This window comes from Triturus cristatus, chromosome 12 (assembly GCF_964204655.1).
Source record: "Triturus cristatus chromosome 12, aTriCri1.1, whole genome shotgun sequence".
In the NCBI taxonomy this organism is placed as follows: Eukaryota; Metazoa; Chordata; class Amphibia; order Caudata; family Salamandridae; genus Triturus; species Triturus cristatus.
Window position 1 is genome coordinate 653,632,587 of NC_140595.1, and position 18,186 is coordinate 653,650,772.

An 18,186-nucleotide genomic window follows, 5' to 3' on the forward strand; every position below is an offset into this window, starting at 1 on the left:
GTGTACATCAATTTGCGGACTATTGGTTTCTTTGTTTATTGAGGTTTTCGTTGTCTGTTGATGATGATGTGCACTGGGATGCACTGGGTAGTTCAAATGCCCAGTGTGGGTGGGGGATTGTGGATGTTCAAATAATGTTTGGTGTTTTAGGTCACGGAGGATGACATCACACAGTAAGTACACAACTGTGAACGCTTTCTCTAACTTGCACGATGATGTCACATGATGGCCGAGGCTCTGTGGTTGAGCTTCCAGTCCTGACCTCGAATTTTAGGGGATATAAATAACCCAATCGAGGGAAAGCAAGTTCAGCAATAACTTACCTGTCATGGCTTCAAAATAGCATTTCTTCAGGAGACCCATATCCCTCCTGGGGACCCACACTCTTACGTTGTCTCACGGCGGCCTCATAGTTATTTCTTTAAGTACAGTACGTACTCCTGGGGTGTATGCATTTTAATACATAGGTCCATCCCCTTCCATCCCACAACCCACTTCACAGATGACAATGGCTGGTACCTTGCAGGCACAAGACAAAGGCCGGCCAATGTATACTTCTTATTAACAAATACGCTACAAACATAGACTCCCCGACTTTTTTCATACACGGACATCCCTATTGGGGCACGTAGACACTGATCACATCATCCTTGGAGGGGACTTTAATCTTCTGCTGGATCCACTTCTTGACTCCACATCCGTGACTCCTAGTGGTAAACTGCGAGCTCTGCAAGTCTTCTGCTCCCTTTGTGGCACATATATGTTGAGAGATGCCTGGTGCCTGACACATGCTGACACCCCTTGTTATACATTCTATTCTGCACCTCACAACACGTGAGCCTACATAGTCTACTGGCTGCTGTCGACCACCGCTACCCCATGGTTAAGTAATGTGAGCCATGTTCACTGCACACTTTCTGACCACTCCCCAGTGCTGATGGTGTTGGTGATGTCTTATGGGGGGGGGTCGGTGGAGTGGCAATGGTGCTTCCTTTGTAACGCCTTCTTGGAAAAGGTATTTCACACTCAGCTGCGGGCTTCCATTGATGAATATTTAGACCTGAATAAAGGATCAGTGTCGACACAGGTTGTCCTCTGAGAAGCATTCAAGGCGTACATCAGGGGAGTCTCCATTTCCAAACGCTGTAGGGTTTTGTGCAGCATACGGAATACCTTAGCCTGCATAGAAACTGAACTTTGAGACATCGATAATGTAGACACCCAACAGCTGCATGGTTGGCAGTTATGGCTCCCTGTGACCCTTTGTGACAACCTCCAGGAGTCGGCAGAACAAGAGGTTGCCATCCTCTGGAAAAATACCAGGGCCAATCGCTACGGGGAGGTGAAGTGGCCAGGATGTACCCTGGCACGACTGCTGCGCCAACCCAGGGGCAGTGCCTACATCCCTGAACTGAAGCAGGCCGATAGTGTCAGAGTTACGAAAAATACTGGGATAGGGGCAGAACTGCTCTGTACTTCTCCTACCTACATATGGCTCATGTTACTTGAGATCATAAAGACAGATCTGACTGCCTGGCTGAGATTGACATAGTATGGCTATCAGAGGCCCAGCAGCACTTTCTAGGTTAACTGATCTCTGCTGAAGAGATCATGCAGGCGATCAACCCCCTTGGTGCATCTAAGAACCTCAGTCTGGATGGTCTGCTGGGAGACTTTTACAAGTCTTACAAACAATTATTAGCCCCACAGCTGCTTGAAGGTTATGCTGAATCCCTATAAAAGGGGGTTCTACCCCTGATATTGCATGAGGCTGTCATTACACTATTAGTGAAAATCAAGAAGGACCCCCTGAATTGCACCTCTTACTGGCCCTTCTTAACTCTGATACATTTTGACACCAAGATACTGGCCAAGGTACTTGCGACTCGGTTGTCCCTCCAGCTGGACCATATCATCTAACCTTTACAGTTAGGGTATGGTCCAGGGTGCTCTGCATCACACGATCTGCGTACAGTGTTCTCGGTGCTATTGAGGATCTCTCTCACTGAGCCAGCTGCGGTTGCCCTCATGGATGCAGAAAAGGCATTCGACTCCCTCAAGTGGCCTTTCCTGTCGGTGACGTTGCAAAAACTGAAATTCCCCCACAGGTTCATTGCTCTGGTCCAGTTATTATATTGTGTTGTGCTCACTGTGTTTTAAAAGAACCCTCACTCACCAACCTAGTTGGTGACATGCTTCATCATTGGGTTCCCACCAGAGAGGCCGAATGCCCCTCTGGTGTGCTGCAACGCCGGAATTACAGCGGAGCTGGATGTTTTGGGAAGACAGTGCAATGGTAGTGACAAAGTGTAAGGTGAAGTTAAAAAGGTGTCACAATTTTATCCAGAAACAATTTTAATGGTGGAAAACTGGACACAGTTAAAATGAGTGTGGGATGCGTAAAGACTGGTTATAATAGGCCAGTTGCATCCTAAATATAAGTGAAAGGGGTCAACATGTTTCTGCTTCAAAAAGTTATTCACAAAGCATTCATCAGGACCTAGAAGGACTAACACGGCGGTATACGCACGCTAAGGCGTACCCTAACCTGTGTAGTCAGGGACCGTTTAAACTCACGGTTCTTGAATGGCAATCAAGACTTTTGAAAGCTTTATTCTGAGACTCGAAGGGTGCAGACAGGTTCCGGGCGGACGGTGGACTTTGACGAATGTGTGACTACAAGTCCCGTCCCCCACCAGACCTCATGTTGCGAGTTGCACTTGTGCTGCACAGAATAAAGCTTTCAAAAGTCTTGATTGCCATTCAAGAACCGTGAGTTTAAACGGTCCCTGACTACACAGGTTAGGGTACGCCTTAGCGTGCGTATACCGCCGTGTTAGTCCTTCTAGGTCCTGATGAATGCTTTGTGAATAACTTTTTGAAGCAGAAACATGTTGACCCCTTTCACTTATATTTAGGATGCAACTGGCCTATTATAATCAGTCTTTACGCATCCCACACTCATTTTAACTGTGTCCAGTTTTCCACCATTAAAATTGTTTCTGGATAAAATTGTGACACCTTTTTAACTTCACCTTACACTTTGTCACTACCATTGCACTGTCTTCCCAAAACATCCAGCTCCGCTGTAATTCAGGCGTCGCAGCACACCAGAGGGGCATTCGGCCTCTCTGGTGGGAACCCTATGATGAAGCATGTCACCAACTAGGTTGGTGAGTGAGGGTTCTTTTAAAACACAGTGAGCACAACACTTTCACTTTTATGCTTATATTTAATTGTTGGATCCAGGATTCACTCTTTTGTTGTTTGACCGATATAACCCAGGGGGATTAAGAGTGGCTCCCATAGCTTCCCTCCCTCTCTTGTTGTTGATCTATATCCAGTTATTATATTCACAGCCGCAAGCACGCATTCTGAACAAAGTCTCCCTCACCACCTCCTTTGACATTACTCATGGAATCAGTCAGGGTTGCCCCCATCCCCACTTTTTTTCATTATTGAAATGGGCCCCCTGGTATGCTACCCGCAAAAAAATGTACAATTTTGACCCGGCCCGCTACTCCTGTCCCTCTATAGAGACGATATATTACTATTCATCTGCCACTAAGCTGACCAAATGGTCGGTATCATAAAAGAAGTGGTTAGATTTGGCAAATTCTCCAGTCTTACCATAAACTGGAACAAAACAGAAATATTTCCACTCACCAATATTACTATCCCATTTGAGTGTATCTACCCCCTGAAATGGTGTGACAGTCTTGTTCAATACCTGGGCATCTGGCTACACCAAGACAAGAAGCAAGTTCTCCGATTAAACTATGGTGTAGTCATTGACAAACTAACAACGCAAATCCAAGGGTGGTGTTGGCTCCCGCTGTCAATAGCAGATCATATCACCATCATCAAAATGGTGATATATCTCTTTCAGAATATTCTGATCCCTCTCACTAATGCTTTCTTTCTATGCCTAAGAGTCTGCTTCTGCGTCTGGTCTGGGTGAGGCGAAGACCCTGGGTGGGCTGGGACACCTTGGTGTTCGGAGTTCCACATTTACAATTATATTATTTAGCTGCTCAATGTCATTTTGCTTGCCACTGGTATAATTGTGATGCCGATCTCCCCTATGCCTTACCAGAGAGTGACCAGGCCGAGCCTACACCTCTCACCTCCATCCTCCTACAAGGCATACAGACCCTCTCTACTACAAGCTAAGCATGGTGGAAACTCCTCCAGCTGCTTGGGGGTAACCTCCTCTACTCCCCTGCTCTGCCACTAGCCAACAATTGATGGCCGCCCCCACACAGGAGAGGTTGGTCCAGAAGACATTGACATGCAATGGTTTACATATATTTGGTGACCTTTTCCAGATGGTCATCTCCTGTTACAGCATGACGGTACTCGGTTTATTGATGCTTCTCACATGGACCATTCTGTTTTACAGTGTGTTCACAGTGTTCTGCATGCACAGATCTCCTCATATCTGCTGGCTCTTATAATTATGGACCCAGATGGAAGGCAGCTATTATCCAACTTGTATCATGCCTGCCTTTTGCTGTTGCCATCCTGTGATACAAAGCTCAGGGAAGAATGGGAGTGCGAGCTGGGCAGACCCCTCCCAGATAAAGTATTGTTCTTTAGCTGTAGCAAAACTTAACTCATATTGCCTAATCATAGACACAAACTGATACACTAAAAATCCTTTCTGCCTCCACTTTGACTAGCAAGTTGCTCAAACTTGATCCCTCTAGAGCCTCCAACTGCCCAAAATGTTGTTCTGCTGATGCAGACTTTGCACATCTGACTTGGAACTGCCGCCCTTTCAATGACTCATGGAGGGCTGTCTTCACTTCATCTTTCGGTGATGATAGGGGTGGACCAGGTTCCTGACCCAATAGTGGCCTTGCTGAGTATGTGGTGGAAATGCCACATGGGGTTTGTAGATTTATGGCTATTGCGCTGCTGTTGGCAAATAGGGAGATTGCCCTACACTGGGGCATTAGACGGTGTCCCTCCACTCTTGACTTGCTGAAAAGCATAACACACTGGGGCATATTTAGAAGGAGCTAGCCCTGCAACAAAGTCCACTTTTTTGATGCCTAGGTGGCGCTTTTTTGGCGCCATATTTACTCAATGATGCTAGAGACCTTTAGCGTCACTTTTAACACTCCTGCACCTATTTTTCACAGTGCCAGAACCGGATGCAGCAGATAGCAATAATTATATGCAAGTTAGGCTTTCCCAATTAAAAAGCATTGCAAAACTGACGCTGCTGTATCATCATCTAAATGGGATGATGACTCTACTTTGGCAAAAGACACGCTGAGTTCCAACAGTGGAGAAAATGTACCGCTATAGCAAACCAGGTGTACAAATGACTCATGTCCACTGGTATGAAAACAGAACAGATACAAATTACTCTGGCAAGCTCAACGACACCATGGACCTAGTCCTACAGCTGTTCAGAGCACCAAGAGGACCACCACCACCTCAACTATCCCTACCACCATCACCATGGATGCAGCGACGGAGAAGGGAGCGGACTTCCCACCAGAGCATTACCCTCACTGACCTCAGGGAAGAGGACATCATTGCCCATTACAGGCTCAGGAGGGAGTCCATTCTCCACCTCCTGCACCAGGTTGCAAGCCAACATTGCAGTGGTGCACCAAATCCCTCCTCAGTCTAAGCTACTGGCTGTCCTACAAATGCTGGCTTCTGTAACTTTCCAACCCACCACAGCCAGAGTGGCAGCACTATCTCATTGATCCTTCTTAGCATTCTTCCCCCCGTCTTGGATGCCATCACAAGCCTCACACCCCACTACCTCATCCTTCCCAACACAACACATAAACAACAGGAACATAAGCAAGGCTTTTGAGGGGTTTTGTTTTGTTTGGGTGTAAATTGGCTTTGGGTAGGGTAATGCCTGGGTCGGTAGGGCACACTACATGAACGCCCTGGAGTTTAGGAGCTTCCTGTGATTGGTAAATTTCTACCTGCCAAACATTGTAGCCAGTGGTAGATGGGTATGCCTGGGCTACCCCACGGCAATGCAGAGGCAACAGTGGGAGAAGGAGCGGGCACAAATGGAGAGGATGTTTGGCATCGACCAGACAGTCTATCAATTGAAACATTTCTGGGTGGATGTAGTTGGCCGTGAGTCAGACCTTCTGTATTACTATATGAAAATATGTGGTAGTGGATAAACATCTGAACATGGCCATGCATGTGAAAACTTCTAAATGTATGTAAGTTGCACATGCTATGACATTGGGAGCATGTAATAAGCCAAGGTATGGTCCACTGTGGACTTACAACAGTTTAGAAAGGAGATGTTTCATATGACTCTGTGTGATTGTTGCATCTAATACCTGCCAAGTGCTCAGTATAGTTAGCAATGTGTCCTAATATAGGTCCTTGGCTTATCACGTTGTGAGACAATACATGTATTTTGCAGACATTGCATATCTAACTGTGGCAAATGTCAGTGGTATAAAGGTCATTGCAGGATGCAGAAGGCACACTAATGTTCAGTAAAGATGACATGCGTACCATACAATCAGAACCAAACAACATTGCTCCTAATCATACTATGTACTGACATGGTTATACCTATATGGGCCAAAGTGTTGTAATTCCATTGTGCAACATTTGCCACACTTTGTACTTTGGCCTTAGTAAACGTGAGAAGATAGATAATAAGCATGTGTATGCACACTCTAACCTGCAAGATTATTTTAGGCTGTACGGGCTGCTTCATTTGATGTTACAAAAATATTGTTGATTCATGATGTTTGTATCTGTTCCTAGTCACCTTTTGACTGACACTTTTCCTTTTTGCTTCAACAGACAACGTGGCCTGAGAGCAGTTGAGGCAGCACAATATTAGAAAGTACCGTTACCTCCACATACATTGAGTAGAAAAGGCTCACAAAGCTATACAGAAGCATTAAGGAGAGGAGAAGGCAGCTGGGAAACGGCATTTCTTCCCTCAGGGACCACCAAGCTTGGGGAGGCCAAGCAAACAAAAAGATGTTCGGGCCAGCCAGGGGACCGGTACCCAGAACCTCCAGCAGCAAGTCCACACAACTGGCAGTCCCCAAATCTCAGCCCACAGGAAGGGCTAACTCCTTTGAGCAGGGCATGAGGAAGGACCTTTCAGACCTAAGTTGAAAGAGGCGGTGCTGGAGCATAAGATGAATTGTGACATAACCCTTCTACATGAAGTAAAACAGGCAGTGGTGAGACTGTAGCCCCCAATGAGCCACAGGGAGGCTTTCTGATCTTCCCCTTGTACAATGATTGTTCTTGTTCTTAATAGTTTTATAGAGCTTAGTTTGGGTTAGTTAGTGTAATTATAGTGTATGGGTAGTAGTTTTAGGAGTCTGATGGGGTGGTTCTAGTTTTAATGGGTAGGGGTACTTTGTGTTTTGTGGGTGGGGTGGGGGTTGATGTGTTATATATGTGTTTTAAAAATGAAAAAATACAAAATTTATAAATATATATATATATTCACTGAAAAAAACATAGGTTTTAGGGAAAGTTATAGTTAGTTGGACATTGCACTCGTACAATTCCCCCGTTATAGTCAGTTCAGCTAACTATAACTCGCGCCCCCGCAATGCACTGCTGATGACGTCACATATTACATCACTCATGACATGGTCAGTGACATCACTGATGACATCACTGTGTTGTGGGATGTTGGGGTCAAAACATTCACCCAAATGGAAGGATTTTTGACTCACACACTGATGGTTGCCCCGTACATACTCACATTTGCAGCATTTACTTGTCAGCCCAATGTTGTTTGCTTGCTAGTATCCATGGGTAGACCAAGTAGACCCAGTACCTGTGTTGTGAATTTATTCACCATTCACCATTACCCCTTCGATGCGTGCGTCGGCCAACGGCCGTCGCGAGCACTACCTCTGTGTTGCTTTGCACGTCCGTTGGCCAACGCGGCCCCGCCCACGTAAGATTTCACCCACACCGCAGCGGATTTTATGCCGCGGTTAATGGGTTAATATCGACTGCATGATTCCTGTCGCACTTCATGCTTGCAACCTTGTGTAACCACTTGCTAGTCAACACACACATAGGGTTAACCAAATATGTTTCACTCTCACTGTCTAGTATTGTCCCTGACTCCAAACAACACATGTCTCTTTGGCAAGTAGTTGGTGTTTTTGCCTCACAGAATGCATAATGGTTAACTTGGTCCAGACTCCAACAGACAGACATGTGCTGATATTTATGCAACTCACAGGGACAGTTCATAGGACAACATCGCCAAAAGGTGTTTCTAGCCAGTGGCTGTCCACGCAGAATCCATGGGGGGAACATGACATGGGACATGTGGAGGAGAGGATTGCTTCAGTGAGGAGGATGACCACATTTGCATTAGGGAGGATAGGTCACATTGGCAGCCCACAAATTGTGGAGATCAACAGGGATCAAGCAAATTGAGGACAGTGCCAGCTGATTTTCACTGTCCTAAAGACAGGCAAGTTATTTAAATTTTTCCACACAAAGTGTCTGTTTAGATGTTACTAGAAAATCATTCAAAAGGAAGAAAAACTCTCTTTTTTAAACTGATGTGCTATGTTTATACTGCCTTAATTCCTTTTACACAGTTAATGCATTTGCCATTAGTTTTATGTGAGGCATGTGTGGGTAATGGCTATCACTCTAATCACATCAAAATCGAATGGCCCTAAGGGGACCAGCAAATGTACTGCTACTGTGTCACTACATAGTTTTAAACAAGTGTTTTGCACAGAGTATAGTTTACAATTTGTCTTTTTTTCTTTCTTGATATAGCTACTCCTGCTGATCCATCTCAGCAGGATAAAGGGAGCCCGGTTGCAACAGCAAAAGCTGGAGGCTATATGGGCTGAGTACCAGCGGCTGGTGGCCCAGGAGGAGGTGGAGGCAGCTGCCCAGGGCCCCAGCCAGCCGCCAATGCCTCCAGGTTCTCAGGAACACCAGTGCTGCAGTCAGCTGACAGCCACCCACCATCATTCCATCACTGATACCCCCCCTCTTTTTCAGCCCACACATTCCAACGCCGTGTCCTGCTGAGGCTGGCATGCATAGAAGCCAGGCAGACACAGATGGAAGGCACCTCAGAAAGCTCCTGGCCCACTGTGTTTAGTGCCCTCTTCTGCCCCTTTTTAGGTCTCGCGCCTAGCATTGCAGTGCCCAGCACTGCTCGCACAGTGTGAGACGTCTTGTAAGGGGGTTCTGGAAGCTGACCACATGCTTGTGCGTGTGGTTTTATTTTTGTCAGCTGCTATTGGCTTTAGCGTGCGGCCATTGGTTAAAGGTGTGTTAATTGTCCCAGCTTCTTTAGAAATGTAACCGCCCATTTCCCGGCGGTGTCTGTTACACGCAGCAGACGTGTTTCTAATTAGCGCGTTCTCATTGCTGCCGTGCTCCCTCGCCCCCGCTCCTAGGCTTCACCGCTGCTGGCCCGGAGTCCACTGATGTCATTGTCATGCTGCGCTGAGATTGGTCTCAGCCTCCAGGGATTCCCGCCTTGTCATTGCCGTGCAGCGCTGGGATTGGTCCCAGCCTCGAGGGCTTCCCCACGCTCGTTCCAGGAAGCGGAGCTGCGCCTGAGGCCGGGGAGCGTCCTGAAGACGAAATCGCCCAGACTGCTGAGCCCCCGCCGCATTGCACTATGGCAACCGGAGCTGCATTTTTTTCGAATATTGCACTTGTTTAATATCTGCAGGTTTGCTGTGTTTCATAGCGCAGCGAAGAGTCTTCAATGTGGGATGTTGGGTCATGATGGTTCAGCTCTGGCAATCAACCCTCCCCCTTTTCTTCCTCTCCATCAGTATCAAGCTCGGGCAGAAATTGATATTTCCAGGCGGAAGTGCGTGATTGATGGGGCTGCTGGGAATAGAGTGTGAGCGACGGTTCCCATGGCAGAAGGCGCTTTATAGCGCAGCAGTGGCACTCGGTCATGAGGAAGGCTAGAGCGCCCCCAAACTCATGTTTGTAGCAGTGCAGCAGGTTCTTCGAAGAAGTACAGATCACTTAAATGTTGAAGTACATGGTTAGGACAATGGGGTCCACCATTAGCAAACAAAAGATCGGATCAAATTCTAGGGTATTGTCTTCACAGTATTCAGACAGAAGAGAAAGTTTCAAAGCAATGTTAGTCCAGGAGGTGTCGGTGACCCTGCCTTTGGATTAGAGGTGCCCACCACAGCTCTAAGAGGGCTGTATCCAGGCCACGCTTTCAGACTGTCTACATAAGATCACCGGCGTACAATGATGATAAATCTAAATCATAAAAAAAAAGCATTTGCAATGCAATAGGTCTCGCATTATTAAAGTTTGAGCTATTGGCATTGCTAATAATAATGCAACACCAATAGCTCAAACATTCAGTAATGCGAGACCTATTGCATTGCAAATGCTTGTTTAACATTTGTTTTGGTTGGTTTGACTTGTTGGTGGAGAGGGTGGGAATGTGGGAATTGGGACCAGGACAGTTTAGAGTGGACTTAGTTGTTGGACAATGGACATTTGATTTTGGACATTGGTTGGGGATCGGGAGATTTGTTTGGGGAGAGGGGTGAGCCAGTTGTGGGTGGAAGGGATGGGTTTTTATTATATTGTTATGGCAATGAATATTTATTTTATGTTATTTATGCCTCACATCTTTTTTGGGGTGTTTTACTTTGCACTGCTGCCTTTTAATGCAGCCTGTTTTTAAAATCTGCTGAAAGTGTATAACAATGAGCTATTCAGTACCCTCATCCTACTACTCTTCTAGTCTCTGCTGTCTAGAACTATATTGACCCCTAAGGACGGGGAGGATTTGCCATTGCCTATAACGCCTACAAGTAAAAAAAGCCCCATAGTTCTCCTATCTGAATAAATGAAGCGAGGGCTGCATGGTTTCCAAGGAGCCATGGTGGTTGTAGTCGTAGCAGGCTAGCGCACTAACAGTGAAGGAATCAGAAGCGAGGTCCTACTCCCACCTAGGTGAACTCCAACTGTAGGATTAGGCAGAAGGATTATTAATTTTAAGCAACTGGATTGAAATGAGAACTTTGTTAGTGGGATATATATTTATATGTCATAGGTTTACAAACAATTGAGACTAGGCTACTACAATTAAAGAATACCTGATAGTGAAATTATAACAAGCAATACTAAATTATTCAGAGCAATGGTGAGCTACTATTTTAATTAAAACTAAAGTTAGGAAATACTCGAAATGTGAAGTGAACTCAAAGTCTGGAGTGGACAAGGTTAAGCTTTTACACAACACAATGCCTCTATGATGATGCTGACGAATGATGTTCTTCCATATCTAAAATATCATCACGTTTTATGCATGGGTGGGTAAATGTGGGCAGTGTGGGCTATTGTTTAGGTACTGAAGATCCTACACTGAGTTAGTATTGCCTTCACCACATCAGCCCACCAAGTGTTTGATCAACACACCTTAATAAATCATAGAGCCCTGGAGAAGAGGGTTAGGGGCTTGATGAATGAATGGGAAAGGGGATTTGGGGAAAGGTGTGACAAAGACAAACACTACACAAAGACAATATTCATCTGGGCGATGAGCAGCCAACCATCATCAATCTGTTGTGGGAGGAAATAAAGGAATGACTATGACACAGTTAACTTAAATGCATTGCAAACAGTCTGTCAGCCCCAGAGAGACCCAAGTTAATATATTATTATATATCTGATTCTTCTGTCACTAAGGTTTGAAAAATAGTAAATAAAGATGATGTAGGAGTGAAGCGAACACACACAGTTCTAAAAAATTATTATTCATAGAAAAATGATGCTGTATTGCCAAATTTGCCAGTGCATCTGCATTCTTCTTGGATTGCCCATCAATCTTGGGTGCCTGCTTGGTTGAAGTGATCTGGTATGGCAAGCATGAGTGTTATGTGCTTTTGCCTTTTGTGCAAGTGAAGAGAAGGCTTGCAGATTGTAAAACAGAAATGATATTGTAGAATCAAGGAGAAGGACAGAAGGTAAGCTTCATGAGGAGTAGTGTACCAAGAAGACTTAGAGCAAGAGCATAGTCCTTTGCAATTATTCATTTTATGACTGATGTGCGATCAGTTAAGTGAGAGCAATTACTACAACAAATGATCACAGACAAGTAGCTGCAAGTATCAGGCTGATTAAACTCGCAACTGTCATGATTATCATCATAACATTTAGCCTAGCATGTGCATAATGTTATGATGTGACATCATCACATCTGTTTATATTTACCTACAACAGCCTCCCCACCCAACCACATAGTTTCAAATTTGAGCCAACCAGCACACATACTCGGAAGCATTGCATTTCCCGAATCAAGTAATCAACATACCTCTTACCAATCCACAGAGTTGAGTAAGCCTCTTAGTGTCATCACCATATTGGTTTCCGTGAAGTTGATAACTTCCTTCTTCTAGCAGTTATTGAGGTAGTCTTGCCCTAAGTCCTTCCATCATCTCCTGACTCCTGAGTAACGAATAAGTCAAACTCCGTGCCGACTCCAGTCCCAACCAAAATGAGAGAGATTGACTTGTAGTGCAATGCTGTTGATGAGCAACATTGAATAATTTTTTTTGTAGACTAGATTTGTGTTTGTTAGCTAAACAGACTGTTAGGGTCTTTGAGGAGTGTGAACCAAAAAATGAAACAGTGTGGACCCTGCAAACAAATCTCAGTAAGTGTCAAAGGGGAAGGAAAAAATCACCTTCAGGAAAAAATAATCACCCAATAGGCCACCAACTTTGTAAATCATCACACACAGTGGTGGTTCCTTCGCTAAAGTAGAGGACCTTCACCCCACTGCACTGAAGCAGTAAAAGAAAGGGAAAAATAAAATAATAATAACGTAATGTTATTATCATTTTATTTTGTCCTCCTGCTGTGGCACCTTTGCATGAAGGGGCGAGCTGCAGAGCAGGGGAGGAGTCGAACAATCCTCCTAAGTGCAAAATAACTGTTTGGCCAGCCCTCTTGGGCCACCCAAAACTGTCATGTCCCTGTTCTCCATGCAGGCTGCATTGCAGCCTGCATGGAGAACATGCCCCGTCCCTCCATCCCTGACTGAACATCGAATCCCAATGCTCAGACCAATCACAAGATTGGTCAGGGGAGCCTGGCTGTGCTTCCTGTTCCTGGAGTATAATGCAGGAGAGCAGGAGCAGACATGCAGGACCTGGAGGCAAGGTGTTTAAAAAAAATTTACATTGTGCCCCGTGCCCCGTTGTGCCCCCTCACATGCTTGCTCTGCCACCTGTGAGCCGTGCCCACTGCCATTGATCACAATCAAGCTTAATAATTATAGTTAAACACCCACTTTTACTGTCTGCCACCATATGAATCATCTCAACACTCACAAATAACAATCATTCATATATCGCTCATTGGTGCGTTACTTACTTGTTCCAATTCACGCATGGTGGATCATTGCGGTCCTCTTTGATTGACGAAACACACATTGGCCAGTCTTGTGAATCAAATATTCTGGGGCAGTACTGCTAGGGTATTAAAGAAAGGATAGGCACAGGATGGAGGCAAGCATTGTCTCCCCAATGTCCTTGAAGGCATTAGGGGAAGGCTTCTTCACTGTACACTGGTCCAACTCCAATCTTGCCATACATGTTTTTTAAAACGGTGGTGCTGCATAAGTCAGTGAGACACAAACAAACTAAATAATATAACGTTTCCCTAACAATATCCTTTCTTTCTATTTTTTTTATCAAAGCAATTCAGCAATAGAAAGTTCTATGGTGGCCCAGGCCTACTCAGTAGTCATGAAAGTAGAATTAACCCTCAAACTCATGTGGTTCACCTAGAAGTTGGCCAGCTTCACACACTACCATGACCTGAGTCTGACCAATCACCCATATCCTCATCCTGTCGTATTCAGATATGGTGTAATTCTGTGGTTTAAAGTGGTGATTAATTTTGATCATGGTTACTCTCTCCATGTTTTGGGATGAGAGACTGGTCCTTTTTACTGTGACAACTGCACCAACTGCACTGAACACATGCTCAGCAGACAAACTGGCTACTAAGCAATCCAGATACGTTATTGCCAGCCAGTTGACCACTAGCCATTGGTGTCTCTTCCCATACCAATACACCTATGTATTTTGAATCAGACAGACCTCTGTTGGGTCATCCAGATAGGCCTGCATCGTCCTCTCAATAGTCATTGGTGCTCCAACTTGCTCAAACTCTTTTGACTTCGTCTCTGCTCTGGACTTAAGCCCTGCCTTTAGGAACCAACCAAATGCAAACTTTGGCACTGATGCTCCTGTTCCTGTTGTTGTTACTGGTGTTCTTGCTGTCGGTGGTTTTGGCTGTTGTGAGCCAACAGCACTGCCCTTAGGCTTTATGGAAGTTGAAGGCTGTACCTTTGAACTTTTACCCGTGAGTGGGCCTCTAATTCCCAGCCGGTCTTTTTTTAGGTCACTGGCTTGCTCAATGAATGAAAGCGGCAAGTAATTGTTTCTACCATGGATCAAGAATTGTGGCACAGATGTAATGTTTGGATAACACAATGTCTCTTTGTAGCCTTGTGTGAACAGATAAGTAAAGGATTAAGCTCTCCACCAACTCATGTGCATCTGTTTTTTTGTCCACACCTGCATTCATTTGAGACATCTCCTTTAGCTATTCCTGTAGCATAAGCAACAACAGGATAGCTTGGCTGATGGTACTGTCCTTCTTGCTGACTTCCCATGTGAAAACCTCAAAAGGAAGCAGCATCTCTGTCAGGCAATTGACTTTAACTGCCATTCTATTATCATGCTGAATGATCCTCAACTGCTTCCGGGCTTTAAAAGAATGGCTAAAATTAGTGCATATTCTTCTGTAGGTGGCCAGTAAATTGTTGACGTAGTCTTCTATTATGAGAAAATCCTGTACAATGATGTTGATGCAGTGTTCCAAACACAGGACCCTAAAATAGCAACCATCTGTCATGGCCTTAACTATATTACTCAAAAGTGGCCAGGTTCCACACGGGCAACCTGGACTCAAACGTGCACAGCTGGGGGGTTAAATACTAACTAGGTGTAAATCTTTCCGTATTTTTCACAATTAAGCAAGAGAAATTTTCTATATACAATATGCAATTTATTACTCATTGCATGATTCAAGAAAACAATACAGCTTCACAAAATTGAATTATTGCCAATAAAGCTTATCTCATTTGAATATACAATTCATTATTGTGAGGCGATTGAAGGTTACAAATTAAATCCAGCCCAATGCATTTCGGGACTGCCTGTCCCTTCGTCAGGGGCGAACCTGTAAAAATGTATATAACCGTAAAATATTTTCCAATGCACATCGATAGAGCCATCATAATCATGAGTTCAACTCAATAACAGAAAACAATAGAACACTTAGATGTTACGTATGTCCTCCGTGTATAGTGGACATATCAATTTAAACTACACATGTCAGAAGTCCAGTATCAATGCAAAAATCATGCAAACACCATCCACACCGTGTGTAAAACTGAATGCCAAAACGAAAAATCCCGACACCGCTATGGTGATCAAACCAGGAAACTGCCAAGTGTACCCGCCTAAATGCGACAAACTTACTAATGTGATGCCAGTTGGATAATACACTCCACACTGGATGTCAACGATTTCTTAATGATAAACCTCGGGCAAGGTTTCGCAACTGTAAACTAGCGGTCACGTCGTGAGCTTTAAATCATAACAAAATGAGTGTTCATCTGGATGTTAGAAATTCCTGAGTGAATCAACAGCCACCAATGAAATGTCACCTCGTTCTTACCACAAAATGTCACAAGTTCCTCACAAGGTCCGTAATCATCTAAACAACGTGTATTACCTGTGTAACAAACAGAACACTATCACCATAATGTCCCAATCGATACTGTTACTCTAGCTTTGTGCTCTCAAAATTTTTAATTATTCAGCTCTTACCCACGCGGGGTGTCCGTGCTGTCCAATATCCAAACTGCTTAACAAAAAACGCGATGCCACCGGTTTCAACAAACTCCGATCTTTTAGCGTCGTTCATGTACCTTTGTGTACTCTCGCGAGTACACGCCACATCATAAGCGCCATCTTGAGGTGGACAAAAATGCAATGAAGGATTGCGCCGTATAACTGATATTGTAGCCGATAATGTTGAAAACCTAATTATGGTGAAAAGATTCGTGAAATCCAATTGCAACTCACCTATACAGACGATTGTGACAAAACTCGTCTCCAGCCTTATATGATATAAAAACCTCGACGCCATGATGGAATGGGCAAACTCACAGGGTTCAATCAACTTGATTATAACGATACTGAACCTCTGATATGTTTACAAACTTTACTAGGTTTTCATGTATCCAGGTCTTCATGGAAACATCTTAACAAATAAACATCTGTGTCAAAAAACGTTATGTGCGTTGCAATTTGAACAATGTAAACACGATTGTGTAAAAACACATTATTAAATATGACTTCTCATCTGATGCAAATATGCACTGTGAACACTTCATGCTCTATAGTGAAGGAACAACTGGGTGTGTGTCGATGGATGTGTGTAGGGATAAAACGTGATGTGTTGCTTTCACAAATGAATGGTCAATTTGACGATTTGATCTGCATGAATGCAAAACTACCATGTGTAACTTTCATAAAAAACATGACATGTCCAATTTGTCATTTAGTCCAAATGGCATCAAGGTGTTAAGATTCTTGATCCAATGAATTTCCCTTTGTAAAAGCAATTTAGAATTATCTATGCCTTCCCTTGGAGGAATGTGCTCAATAATTTGGAATTTTATTTGTGCAATGGTGTGGCGAGCTTCTTTCCAATGCAGGGCTAGACTTGAAGTAGTGCTTTTGTTCCTGATCCGACTATACGTGTGGAATTACAACCAAACACTTCCGTACTCGCAAATTTTGAGGATCCAATGCATCACCACCAATATTGACACCAGCTTAGAAACCATGGAGAGTCAAAAAGAAAATTATGTGAAAAGAGGATACCCAGACACATTACTAGATGCACATTTACAACATGCGAGTTCACGTTGTAGAACAGACTTACTTCAGAAACATCCCAAAAAAAACACGAACAGAACCGTGTTCGTCTCTAAGTTCTCTACAGTTTCAACTCAAGTTAAACAGATCATCCTTAAACGTTGGGAATTACTGAAAGAGGAACCAGAGTTCAATGGTTTAATTGGTGATAAACCACTGTTTGCGTTTACAAGTGGGCGTAATCTCAAAAAGATGCTATCTAACAGGAAGATTAAGAAAGCAGACACCAAGTCGGAACGTCGAAATGCGGAAATTGCATCAATTGTAACAATGTTATAGTTGGAGATACATTGTTACATACCAGAACTGGAGTAAAAATAAAAATAAAACAAGCACTTGATTGTAATACCACATCTATAGTCTATTCCATCAAATGCCCATGTGGCTTATTATACATTGGTAAGACCGATAGAAAAATGAAGACTCGTCTAACTGAACACAAAAGTCGGATCAAGAACAAAAGCACTACTTCAAGTCTAGCCCTGCATTGGGAAGAAGCTCGCCACACTATTGCACAAATAAAATTCCAAATTCAAAGTCTTTTTACTATGTTGATGTTTGATTAGGATTGCTTTCTATAGAAAATAGGGCCCTTTTGAATTGTGATGTTGTGGCTTTGACATAGGCTCAGGTCGTCAAAACACGTCAGCCTAATAAACTTTATTGCTAAGAAACATCTAGGAGTGCAGGTGTCTTCTTGAGTGGCAGCGTGAGTATCTTCATTATGTATATAAGGGTCCTGTGCCTGTTTTGCCTGGCACTGACCCCGTGAGGTGGAAGCAGTCGGGAGAAATTCAGGAAACAGCAGTGGAGAGATATATACATACATTTATATATTACCTACTGGCGGTCGCCAGTTGGTAGATATAGTTAGGACCTATTTTCCATAGGAAATCCGCAACATTCTATTTGGAATAACGTTGGCGCCGATTGACGAATCTTCGCGAAATTTTCCAAACTTTTGGACAGTTCCGGTCCGCTCCTATCCCGAAAATTTCACAGTGATTCGTCAAGCGGGGGCCGAGAAAAAAGGGGGTCCCAAAACGCATTTTCCCCATGCATTTTCCCATAGGACCTGTTGACGCAGCTACAGCCCGAACTGCTGAACGGAATTACACCAAATTTGGCAAAGAGGTAGTCCTCAGTTCAG